The 11511-nt window shown below is 44.4% G+C and overlaps 1 protein-coding gene and 1 long non-coding RNA gene across 3 annotated transcripts in view; one reads left to right on the plus strand and one right to left on the minus strand.

Annotated features, from left to right (window-relative positions):
- Positions 1-11511, minus strand: part of CHCHD4 (coiled-coil-helix-coiled-coil-helix domain containing 4) — a 352177-nt gene that overhangs the window by 231355 nt on the left and 109311 nt on the right. The window lies entirely within an intron of this gene.
- LOC116827083 (uncharacterized) overlaps positions 1-11511 on the plus strand; it is a 67595-nt gene that overhangs the window by 12530 nt on the left and 43554 nt on the right. The window lies entirely within an intron of this gene.

The following is an 11511-nucleotide window of genomic DNA, read 5'->3' on the forward strand; positions in this document are numbered from 1 at the left end:
AGCTTAAACTGATATGCAGTGTAAATTTTCCCTTTCTTAGGGCCTTCCTATTACTAATTATACTGTCCATAAATCCTCTGTGTCTTTGGTGTTGACACCTTTAAAAGAAACAATTATCATGTTCTTTTCTTAGCCAAGCGATGCCACACATATTTAAAGGCCCATTCCTCCACCCCTTTTGAAACTCATAGATGTCAATGAGAGCTTTCCCTGGGTAAGGTGTACAGGATCAGGTCCGACATTTTTAGGGTCTGATCCAAAGTCCCGTTGAAGACAATGGAAAGACTCCTGTGGACTTTGGATCTGGCCCTTAATTATCCCTTATGAGGCTATTTCTAATTTTGTGAAGCACTGTGTCTATCAGGTAGGGACTTAGCACCAGCTATGGCTTTGTCCAGTGGAAATGAGAGAAGACAGGAGGGGCCTATGGACACAGGAGGACACCAATTGGGATGGGGGTGGAAGCGGTGCCTGTGTGGAATGAGACAGGCACAGGTAGGCCCATGCAGGTGGAGATGGGCTTACGTAGGTAGGAGTGGGTTCATGCAAATGCGCTGATGCAGGTGGAAGTGGGCACACACAAGTGGGGTCAATGCAGGTGGGAGCAGGCATATGTTGTCTAGGGTGGGGATGTCCTGTATTTTGGGGAAGCACCAGTGGCTACCTTAAGTCAATACCTTCCTCAGTCTTCTATGTGATTCAGAGAGTCATAGATTTCAAGGCAGAAGGGACCATTGTCTGATCCCCGCCCCTAACACCAGCCATAGAACTTCCCCAAATAATTTCTAGAGCAGATCTGATAGAAATACATCCAATTTTGCATGGGTGGTGCATATAATAGGCTGGGGAAGCTGTGCCTCCTTCCCAAACAGCCCTATGTGGCCTTGCACATGTTCCGCCCCGAGGCCCCCTCCTGCTTCTGGTTGACCCCAGCCCAGGCAGGCTGCTCCTTTTCTAGGAAGTCATCAGGGGCTGGGGCCACCTGGTGCTCCAGGGGTGGGGAGGGAGCCTGTGCGCCGCCCACCCAGCGCTCTGGACCTGGAGGTGCTACAATGACCCTGGGCTGGAGTGGAGGTTGACGGCTATGGGGGGTGGAGAGGAAGAGGTTTCTGGGCTTCAAGGGGGCAGGGGTGGGAGGTGTGGGGCCTCACGCAGAAGAGGTGGGCCGGGGCCTCATTTCCAGTCTGAATTTGTCTAACTTCAACTTCCAGCCATATGGAATAGAAGGTGCCCAGCTTCAACAGTTAAGCATGGTAAAAATTTCTAATAAATACAGGAAAAAATAAACATGCAGCTCTTCTTGCTATTGTGGCGGATACAGACAGCTCCATTCATCTAATGAAACCCCGGTGGAATGCGAGTTTTCTATTTGTGAACAACAGACAGTTTTTATATAGCAATATTAACTAGACTTTTTTCTGAGAAGCTGTGACCTTTAATCTCATTATGTATGGAACTGTGTATGTAAATGTGACCTATACATTTGTTACGCAGATACCATTTGAAGCAAATGTCCTAGGGCCTTCCAAGTTGGCAAGGATGGTAATTTCTGAGTCATCCCTACACAGAATATTTTCACATTTTAAAGACATTTTAGGCTGTTAAGAGAACATTAGCCATCTTATCTGACTGATGCTGTCAGACTCCTTCAATTAGTTTCAGAATGAATATCATAGGGACAGGCTGGAGACACACATTTCAGATCTGAATGTAAACTTTTCTGAAGTTAATGGGGAGGCAGTTCAGCTTATTATAAAGATGGGGACCTATAAAATTTAGATCCAAATGAATCCACAGGTTGATGTATAGCAGGGATAGGCAACCTAGGGCATGCGAGCCAAAGGCGGCACGCAAGCTGGCTTTCAGTGGCACTCACACTGCCCGGGTCTTGGCCACCGGTCCGGGGAGCTCTGCGTTTTCATTTAATTTTAAATGACGCTTCTTAAACATTTTAAAAACCTTATTTACTTTACATACAACAATAGTTTAGTTCTATATTATAGACTTATAGAAAGAGACCTTCTAAAAACGTTAAAATGTATGACTGGCACGCAAAAGCTTAAATTAGAGTGAATAAATGAAAACTCAGCACAGCACTTCTGAAAAGTTGCCAACCCCTGATCTATAGCAAGGTAAATTCTCACCATGTTCTTACAAGCTTCATATTTAACATATGTAGCTTATGTTATTTATGTAAATAAACATAGATATATATATATATATATACACACACACACACACATACACACAGGAGAGGAGCACTAGTGTGAATAATCCCACTGATGTCACTGGGAATAGCCATGACAGTATGGCTGGAGCCCGTAGCTTGTCAAATCTTTAAGGTAGAGACCATCTGTAATACCGTGGCCCCACTGAACTCTGTGGGAGTCTTGCAGTTGTGCCAGACATCTAACCTAATGAAGAAGAGAGTCTTTAGCTGAAGGTATAAACCTGTGCAATAGGCCAGTATTGCCAAATGGTTTTGCATGGTAATGGATAGGGCAATAGTTTATGCATGGTAAGATCCTGGAGATATTGCCTTCAGTTTTCTGATCAAGAGTTTGGAAAAAACAAAAAACACTTTGCACCCCAGGGAATTCTTCCTATGTTTTACGGTGAATCAACTGTATATTCGGACACAATTTTGGGGGTTTAGTCAGAGTACTGGGTGGATACCCATGCAGTGTAGACACAATCAAGCTCATAGTCATGAACTTAATTACTGAGTTTGATCTTGGGAGACAGGCCAGTCCGAATTTTGATCAGTCAGAATTTTGATTAAAGGAGCCCTCAGTAACTGGGGACATAGCAGAAACATCAGAAAAGATAGCATAAAAAGGCAAGAATCTTTTCTATGTGTATTGTATCTTTCTCTCATTCAACACAAAATCCTCAATTACTATAGTCACAGCCTAAGAACATAAGAATGGCCCTACTGGGTCAGACCAAGGATCCATCTAACCCAGTATAGTGTCTTCCGACAATGGCCAGTGCCAGGTGCCCCAGAGGGAATGAACAGAACAAGTAATCATCATCCCCTGTTGCTCATTCCCAGCTTCTGGCAAACAAAAGCTAGGGACACCATTCCTGCCCATCCTGGCTAATAGCCATTGATGGACCTATCCTCCATGAATTTATCTAGTTCTTTTTTGAACCCTGTTATGGTCTTGGCCTTCACAACATCCTCTGGCAGGGAGTTCTACAGGTTGACTGTGCATTGTGTGAAGAAATACTTCCTTTCCTGTCCCTGTCCATCTGTCTGGATGGATACCAGCCTGTTGATAGTGGACCCAACCACTGAATTCCATGTGCTTGCAAGCCCCCTGGATCTGGATGATGAATGATCATTGTTCCTAGTTCTTGGTTCCTCAGGAACACTCTCAGGTGCAGACCCTCTATCTGATGCCTTTCTTGGGCAGCAGGACCCTTCAGTGAGACCATCTTAGGCCCTCAAACTAGCACACTAGTCCTCCCACAAATCATGTATATATGGTCCCTCAGAGTTTCACCTTGCTGTGGGTGCTCTGGGCTTCCTGATTAACCCCTTCAGGGAGCACACGGAAGGCAAGCAAGGAACACAGGCTAGCAAAGGCTACAGGAACTTTAATCTTGAAAGCTCTAGAGCGTTACAGATCTATGAAAAACAACAAAATCCTTAATGTAAACTCTGGAGTCTGATCTCACCCCACCTTTGAGTCCTGGATTTGGTTAGTGTCCTCAGGCTAGGAAGCCTTTCCTGCCTTCCTTAGACAGTCTGGTTGGCAGTGGTCTGGCCCTTGCTTAGAGGAGCATCCCTCTTTTAACACAGGCTCTGTCATCCTTTGTCCAAAGAGCTTCAGCCCTGGAAGTTCTGGGCTCCAGCCCTCATCTCCCATCTGTTTTTTGTGTGGAAAGTCATTGAAAGTCAGTGGCCCTATTGCTAGAAACCCCGTTGTTCCAATAGACTAAGGTAATTCAGTATTGATGACCCCTGATTGCTCTGTCATAGCTTGTTAGACATAGGCTTTCCACTAGGTGACAAGCCCCTGCTACAAAATGATGCTCCAATCTACAAAAGAGGTTGCAATTTAGCATCAAGATCACACTGCAAACTAAAGATTACAGTATAAAGTAGAGACTCTGAAACAAAACAGAGTTCCCGCTTTGACAGTCATGTCCCCAGTCTGTCACAGCCTTCATGCTTTCCTATTTGTTAAGCTGTTTTGTTGACAATCTTTCTGAATCTGAAAGGCAGAGATCTTGCATGATTGCATCTTCATAGTGTATATGGCAGAGGGACATTGCTGGCACATGATGGCATATATCACATTGGTAGATGTGCAGGTGAACTAGCCTCTGATAGTGTGGCTGATGTGATTAAGTTCTATGATGGTGTCCTCTGAATAGATATGTGGACAGAGTTGGCATCGGGCTTTGTTGCAAGTCTAGGCTCCTGGATTAGTGTTTTTGTTGTGTGGCATGTGGTTGCTGGTGAGTATTTGCTTCAGGTTCAGGGGCTGTCTGTAAGCGAGGACTAGCCTGTCTCCCAAGATCTCTGAGAGTGAGGGATCGTCCTTCAGGATAGGTTGTAGATCCTTGATGATGTGCTGGAGAGGTTTTAGTTGGGGGGTAAAGGTGATGGCTAGTTGCATTCTATTATCATCAAGGATCTATAACCTATCCTGAAGGACAATGCCTCATGTGGATATGCCCTTTGAAACCTTCGTTTCTGACATCCGGCATGCTTATCTGCTCCGAGACAAAGCAACCATTACTGTGGAATGCTGTGTGTGAGAGAGAGAGGTGGTGGGGGGCGAGAGAGTCTGCTGCTGTCTGAACTTACAAGACAGCATGCTGACATGCTCTCAGCTCCCCAAAACCCCACTCTCTCCCCCCCCAGATACACAACACACTCCCTATCACACTCCACCCCAACACTTCCATTTGAAAAGCACATTGCAGCCACTTGCATGCCACGATAGCTACCACAATGCACTGCTCTCTGTAGCCATTGCAATAGCTACTAATGTGGCCATGCCAGTGCGCTCGCAGCTATCAGTGTGGACCGATTGCAGCGCTTTCCCTACTGCGCTCTATGAAGGCTGGATTAACTCAAAGCGCTCTACATCTGCAAGTGTAGCCATGCCCTAACTGGGCCTCCAAGTTGTAAATGGTACTCATCTTTTAAATTGACTTTCAGAGCCATGTAGATTGTTCTGAAACCAAGCTTTTCTCCCACTTTAGTTCTAAAAAAATCTGCTATACCTTTGGATCTGCTTTGGTGGGGAAGATATGGAGGAAATATATTTATATAAAGGTCTACTTTAAGCTTTTTGAAGATATTTTACTAGGACTCTATTACTCAGCGTAATGTTCTTCTGCTGTTATGTAAAACAAGGGAAAACACTGACCAAAAGCTGAAGAAACTGAGGATGACTCTGTGTTGCATATCAAAGTAGCTACACAAATGTAGCATAGATTAGTCCATCATCTTTTAAAGATTATTTGCACTTGGTGAAATGGGTTTATCTCCCCTCATGAAGGTACATTTCTCTGCTGTGACTCAATCTAACTCTTTTTGTTATCTGTCTTTCTTATGTTTGCAAATAAATAAATAGATATATATATAAAAAATCCTACGGTAACATCAAGATCCCTTAATGTTTTGCATGATGGGAAATGACATGTGGTTTGAGGAGTTTTATGGTTCTTGTACTAATTGTTTTGTGGATTTAGGGCTCAATCCTACAAAGTGCTGCACATACCACACTCCTATTGAGGTCAGTAGGTGTGAGGATGGTTGGCCCCATTCAGGAGGTGCTCAGTATCACCTCATAGGATCTTCCCCTTTTCACTTGATCCTGCACCATTGACCTCAATGGGAGTTTTGCCATGGATTGCAAAAAACTTGGCATCAGGGCCTTCAGAATGATTTATCCTCCTCTGCCTCATCCCTTGTTCAGTTCATATTATTATGACTATGGAGTGAATGTGTGGTGCACAAAACCATGTGAGGTGCTTGTAGTGAGGCCAAGCAGCCCACCTCCAAGCTGCAGAGTGAGGGACCATTACACTCTCGTTGGAGTGCGGAGCCTAGATTGCCCCGCCTCCATCACTGGAAGTACCGGGGAATGGCCAGGAGTATAAAAGGCCAGCCCTGCAGAACAGCTGGGGCAAAGCCTGCAGAGAAGGAGGACACTCCGCCTGTTCTGCAGAATCCCAGAGCAGAACCTATGCCTGGCTGGTGCCGATCCCCAGACACCGACAAGGACTGGCCCTGAGTTCCTGCCACTGTGTATCCCGAGAAGCTGGAAGAGGCCTGAAGGCCACAGGTACCGACCGCCAGGGAGGCAGGAAGTGGCCCAGCGGCAGCCCCAGAGCAGCCGCCTGCAGAGCCAGGTGTGGCTCAGTCAGCGTGTCGTGGCTAGATCCCCACCGACGCAGGGGCAGCCAATCCTGCCCCTGCCAGAGCCATGGGATGGAACACAGTAGAGTAGGGTGGGCCTGAGTCCTCGTGCCCTACCCCCGGAGTGGCCAATTCCCTATACTGTGCAGGGAAGCTCTAGCCCTGAAGAAGGAGCCTACCATACCAGCTCTCTTATAGATTTTGTTTGCTGGCTGCCTGAGCCCTGCTAGGGTGACCAGATGTCCCAATTTTACAGGGACAGTCCCAATTTTTGGGTCTTTTTCTCATATAGGTTCCTATTACTGCCCATTCCTGTCCCAATTTTTCACACTTGCTGTCTGGTCGCCCTAAGCTCTGCCCAGGCTAAAGTGAGCCCTGAGACTGTTTTGTTTGCTGACAGTATGAGTCTCCTCAAGCCCAGGCCCCAGCTCACCTATGGACTGTTTTGTTGCTGACTGCCTGAGCCTCATCAAGCCCAGGCCCCAGTCCACTGATAGACTGTTTGTATAGACCAGAGATCAGCAATCTTTGGCATGCAGCCCATCAGGGAAATCCACTGGCCGGCAGGCACGGTGTGTTGACCTGCAGCGTCTGCAGGTTTGGCTGATCGCAACCCCCATTGGCCTGGAGCGGCAAACTGCAGCCAGTGGTAGCCGTGATCAGCCGAACCTGCAGACGCTGCAAGTAAACGCACTCTCCTGGCCTGCCACTGGATTTCCCTGACGGCCTGCGTGCCAAAGGTTGCCGATCCCTGGTATAGACTCTGTTTAGGGGCTGGCAGCTTGAGCCGCCCAAATCCAGGCTAAAGCCTGTCAGTGACTATTGGTCGTCCAGCCATACTGTGAGCTCCTGATGGTCCTGAGGACTCCTAGTCAGACAGGACCGGACTGAGTGGCCTCCCTTCCGACGGGAGAGTGAGGAACCATTACATGCTTTACAGAACATGCGAAAACACATAACATGATATCTGCCCTGAAGTACTGACAACCTAATTTTAGACCTGACACAGTGAGAGAAAGTAAAAGGCAAAAGGGAAAAATAGGGTAAGGGTTACAGCAATAATGAGATCTGATTTAGTAGGTACATATCCTGATAACTACATTGTTTAAACAGGATAACTCACTACTTGTGGGCTATAAGGAAGAGGTAGGGTTTTAGAAGGATATGGTGCACAGAGATTGGAAGGACATTTTATGCACAGCAGAGAATGGAACAGCTTCTATATCTAGCTTCATCATTGCAGCCATTTAAAACTAGACTGGGTAAAACTCTAGCAAATATCCCGTACGGAATAATCTTGCATTGGCAAGATGATGGCTTGGATGACTTCAATGGTCTTCTTGAACTCTTTCTTTCTCGAGTCTTCTATTCTAGACAAAACAGTTTATTCATGGAGTTTCATCTTTCTCTGAATGTCCCTGATTTGAAATGTTTACATTAGACTTAAAATGAGACTGGCGAATTAAAAAGCACACTGCACAACCAAACACCTTTGTTACTTTGTATTTCTGACAACACACTTGATTATGAATAGTGGAGGAATTTTAAAAATCCAGCATACTGTTCTCTTTCATGCCTGGTTTATTTTATTTTTTTGCATTTCTCTCAGTTTGTACAATGAAAAAAAAAATCAAATGAGTGATGTCAGTTTTACATTAATAGTCATTTTCATTGAGTGTCTTAAAGATGCAACTTTGGCTTTCAAACACTGCAAAGGAATGATTATTTATTTAAAAAACCTAGTCTTTTAGATTTTTTTTTGTAAGCTGTGGAAGGATCTTAGATTTTATAAAAAGCCTATTTTACAAAATATAAAACTAGAGTAAATCTAAGCTGCCAAAATCCCTTTAATGTTACAGTAACTTATAGAGAGCATTAGCAGTAAGCTTAGTGCAGGTTGAAAGAGGCAATGTTGCTTCAGTTTCCCTTGAATTTTTTTCATCAGTCTGGTGACTACTTGATGACACATTCTTCTGGGTCACATGTTCATGAAAGATGGGCTATATGGGGACACACAGCATGGAAAGTATTCTAACCAGGGATCAGTTGTGTTGATGAGCTCCACACGTATTATATATTTGTATATTTCTCAAATGCATTTTATTAATAGCACGAGACAGAGGGAAAGAAAGAACCAGTTATTATTCTTTATCCAAACAAAAAAGAAAGTAGTTTTTCCTCCTTATAATGTCATACCTACAAACGGCTTAGTATTTCACATGGCAGCTTGGATGTAGCACGCTGGCATTAGCAAATGCAGTGAAGGTCAAATGAAAGTCGTAGAGCACAGATCCCCAAGCCTGCCTAATGGTGTCTGACAGTAGCAAGGAGGAAGTGAGGCCAACAGGAGCGAAAAGCCAGAATTCATAATTTGATACTGAATGGGAGGAAATGGGAACAGACAACTATTCTAAAAGCCTCTTTAGACACTCATTTTTTTTAGGACCAATCTCAAGAACAAGCAAAACTAGAGGCCACCTGGGGACCCATGACCCAGTGCAAGCTTTGCAACTCCTGGGCCAGCCTTGTCTCCTGCTTTGGTCCTGTCTACCACTAGAGGGAAAGAGATCTCCCACCCAGGTTACCGACCTCCTCACCACCAGTAGAGCAGCGGGATTCTCTCTGGTAAGGAGATTGAGGGAGTAAATGCTTTGCTACAAGGTTACCTCTTTAATTACTCATATCATGGTTCATCATCATCAAGTCTTCAGTACTAAAAGCATGGGCTTCTACCACTTGAGCTAAAGAAGTAGCTCATAGCAGTAGAAAGCCAAAAATATAGCTAAATTCAAAAAGAATTAGATGGAGGATAGGCCCATCAATGGCTATTAGCCAAGATGGTCAGAGATGCAACCCCATGCTCTGCGTATCTATAAACCTCTGATTGCTAGAAGCTGAGACTGGATGACAGGGGATGGATCACTAGATAAATTGCCCTGTTCTGTTCACTTCTTCTGAAGCATTTGGCACTGGCAACTGACAAAAGACAGGATACTGGGTTAGATGGACCATAGGTTTGACCCAGTATGACCATCCTTATGCTATTTTCTCATATTCTTCCTGGAGTGAGGGACAAAAGCAGAAGATGGGAGGGGACACCACACAATATGTCATTGTGTTACCTTGACTTCCCCAGGCTTCTCAGCAGCCGGAATGGATCAGAAAACTTCCACAATAGTTTGGTCAGTTTTGGGGTTTTTTTTCTTCTCAGAGTCAAAGGAAAAATACACAAATGGAAAGGGCTATTATTTGGTACAACTTTCTTATTTTAACTTTGAAAGTATCACTCACTAGAGATGAGTCTGAACTAGATCCAAAGTGCCCAAGTGTTTGGAAACAAGGTTTTGGTTCAGGGTCAACTCTAGTATTCACAGTGTCAGGTTATATGAGGTTACGTTCTTTTAACATGCTCTTCAGGTTGTCATTCATAACATGGTGAGTTAAGATGAAGAGTGCTACCAGTTACGGTTAGTAACCGGCGGGCAGGCCAAATTAAAGATGAATGATCATTAATAATGCAGCATTTTGGATTGCGTCTACTCCTGAAATTCTTTCCTAAACAATATTATAGCCTCACAGGCTTTCAATTCAAGATAAATTAGCTTTTCAGAAATTCTCTCCTGAAGCCATCATAGAAAGGGCAGATGTCTCCGACACTGGTTTTATCTAATTTGAGATGGGAAATTCAAGTCAACCACACCATTTCAGTGTTTAGACAAGGGAATGAGTATTGTCCAGTGGATAGAGCAGGCAAATAGGAGTCAGACTCAGGATCCATGAATTATGTTCCCAACTCTGCCACTAATTTGCATTATGACTTTGGTAAGTCACTTAATATCTTGGGGGCCTCAGTTTAACTATTTGTGAAATGAGTATAATAATATATTATTTTCAGGGACATTGAGAGAGCTTAATTAATGGTTGGATGAAAGGTGCCTTGAGTGGAAGGATTAATATTATTAAACAGGCAGTATATTGAAAGGTTTTCTCTCAGGAAGAACAATTTATCACACATAAACCTCAAAGCCTCAAATCCTAGAGCTTGGAGGGTAGAAATAAATGGGAAAGACATCTTTTTTCAGTGCCAAGCACATTATGTCAATAGGAATAATGTATTTACATTTGTACTGGATGCAGGGAATTCAGCAGGAATTCTTGTATGTAGCTAAGGCTCCTAGGTGATGCAGGAATACAACTAATAATAATAATTAAATTAAACATGCTAGGCCAGTGGGGTTTTCTACCATGTTTAGGAGGATGATTTACCTCCCCAGCTGTCAAAATAAAGACACTTTAGTGGCTAAGAATGTTTAGTAAGTCTTCCAAACTGAGATGATTTAGTTGTAAGGAAGAAATCGCACATTTAAATTCCACACATTTCTTTTCTCTTCTGACAGAGTAAATTCCCTACATTCATTCCCTGTTATCCCCTTGCTGCTGTTACTAACAAAGGGTACGTCTACACTGCACGATTATTTCGAATTAGCTTAAACCGATATTACAAAACAGATCTAATAAAATCGGTTTAGCGCGTCCACAGTGGGATCCCAAAATCGATTGTTTGGCGTCCATGGTCCAAACGCTTACCATCGATTTCACGGATTGCGGTTTGCCAACTGTGGTAAAGCTGTTCCTCAGTGATCCATAAGTTTCCTCACGTCCGTGTAGAGTGCACAGTGCCTGATGGGCAGAAAACACTGCACCCGGGTGTGCTGGGTACGCCTCACCCCTCCGTTTGTGAAGGCAGCAGACAACCGCTTTGGCTGGCCTTTTCGCGGAGTGATTGGGAGCAAACGCCATAGCACAGCAATCTTCCCTTTTTTTTTCACGGTGGTGGGGGAATATAACTAGGCTGTTCCCTGAACCACGCCAGACACGTGTTTGAACACTAGACAATGGGACTCAGCCAGAATGCATAATAATTTCAGAGACTGCCTGTGGACTGGGGATAGTGGAGTCTCGTACCCCTTCCCCCTTCATAGCGCCATGAGTGCTCTGGTCCAGTTACGCTTGTCCAACAAGAGCGCTGTGTGTATCCTGATTTTTTATTCAACGCTTTTGGGCTTTCGTGTTCTGTAACGGAGCGGATACTAACGATTTGTCTCCCATAGCAGCGATCAGACCAT

This window comes from Chelonoidis abingdonii, chromosome 17, assembly GCF_003597395.2.
Source record: "Chelonoidis abingdonii isolate Lonesome George chromosome 17, CheloAbing_2.0, whole genome shotgun sequence".
Classification (NCBI taxonomy): domain Eukaryota; kingdom Metazoa; phylum Chordata; order Testudines; family Testudinidae; genus Chelonoidis; species Chelonoidis abingdonii.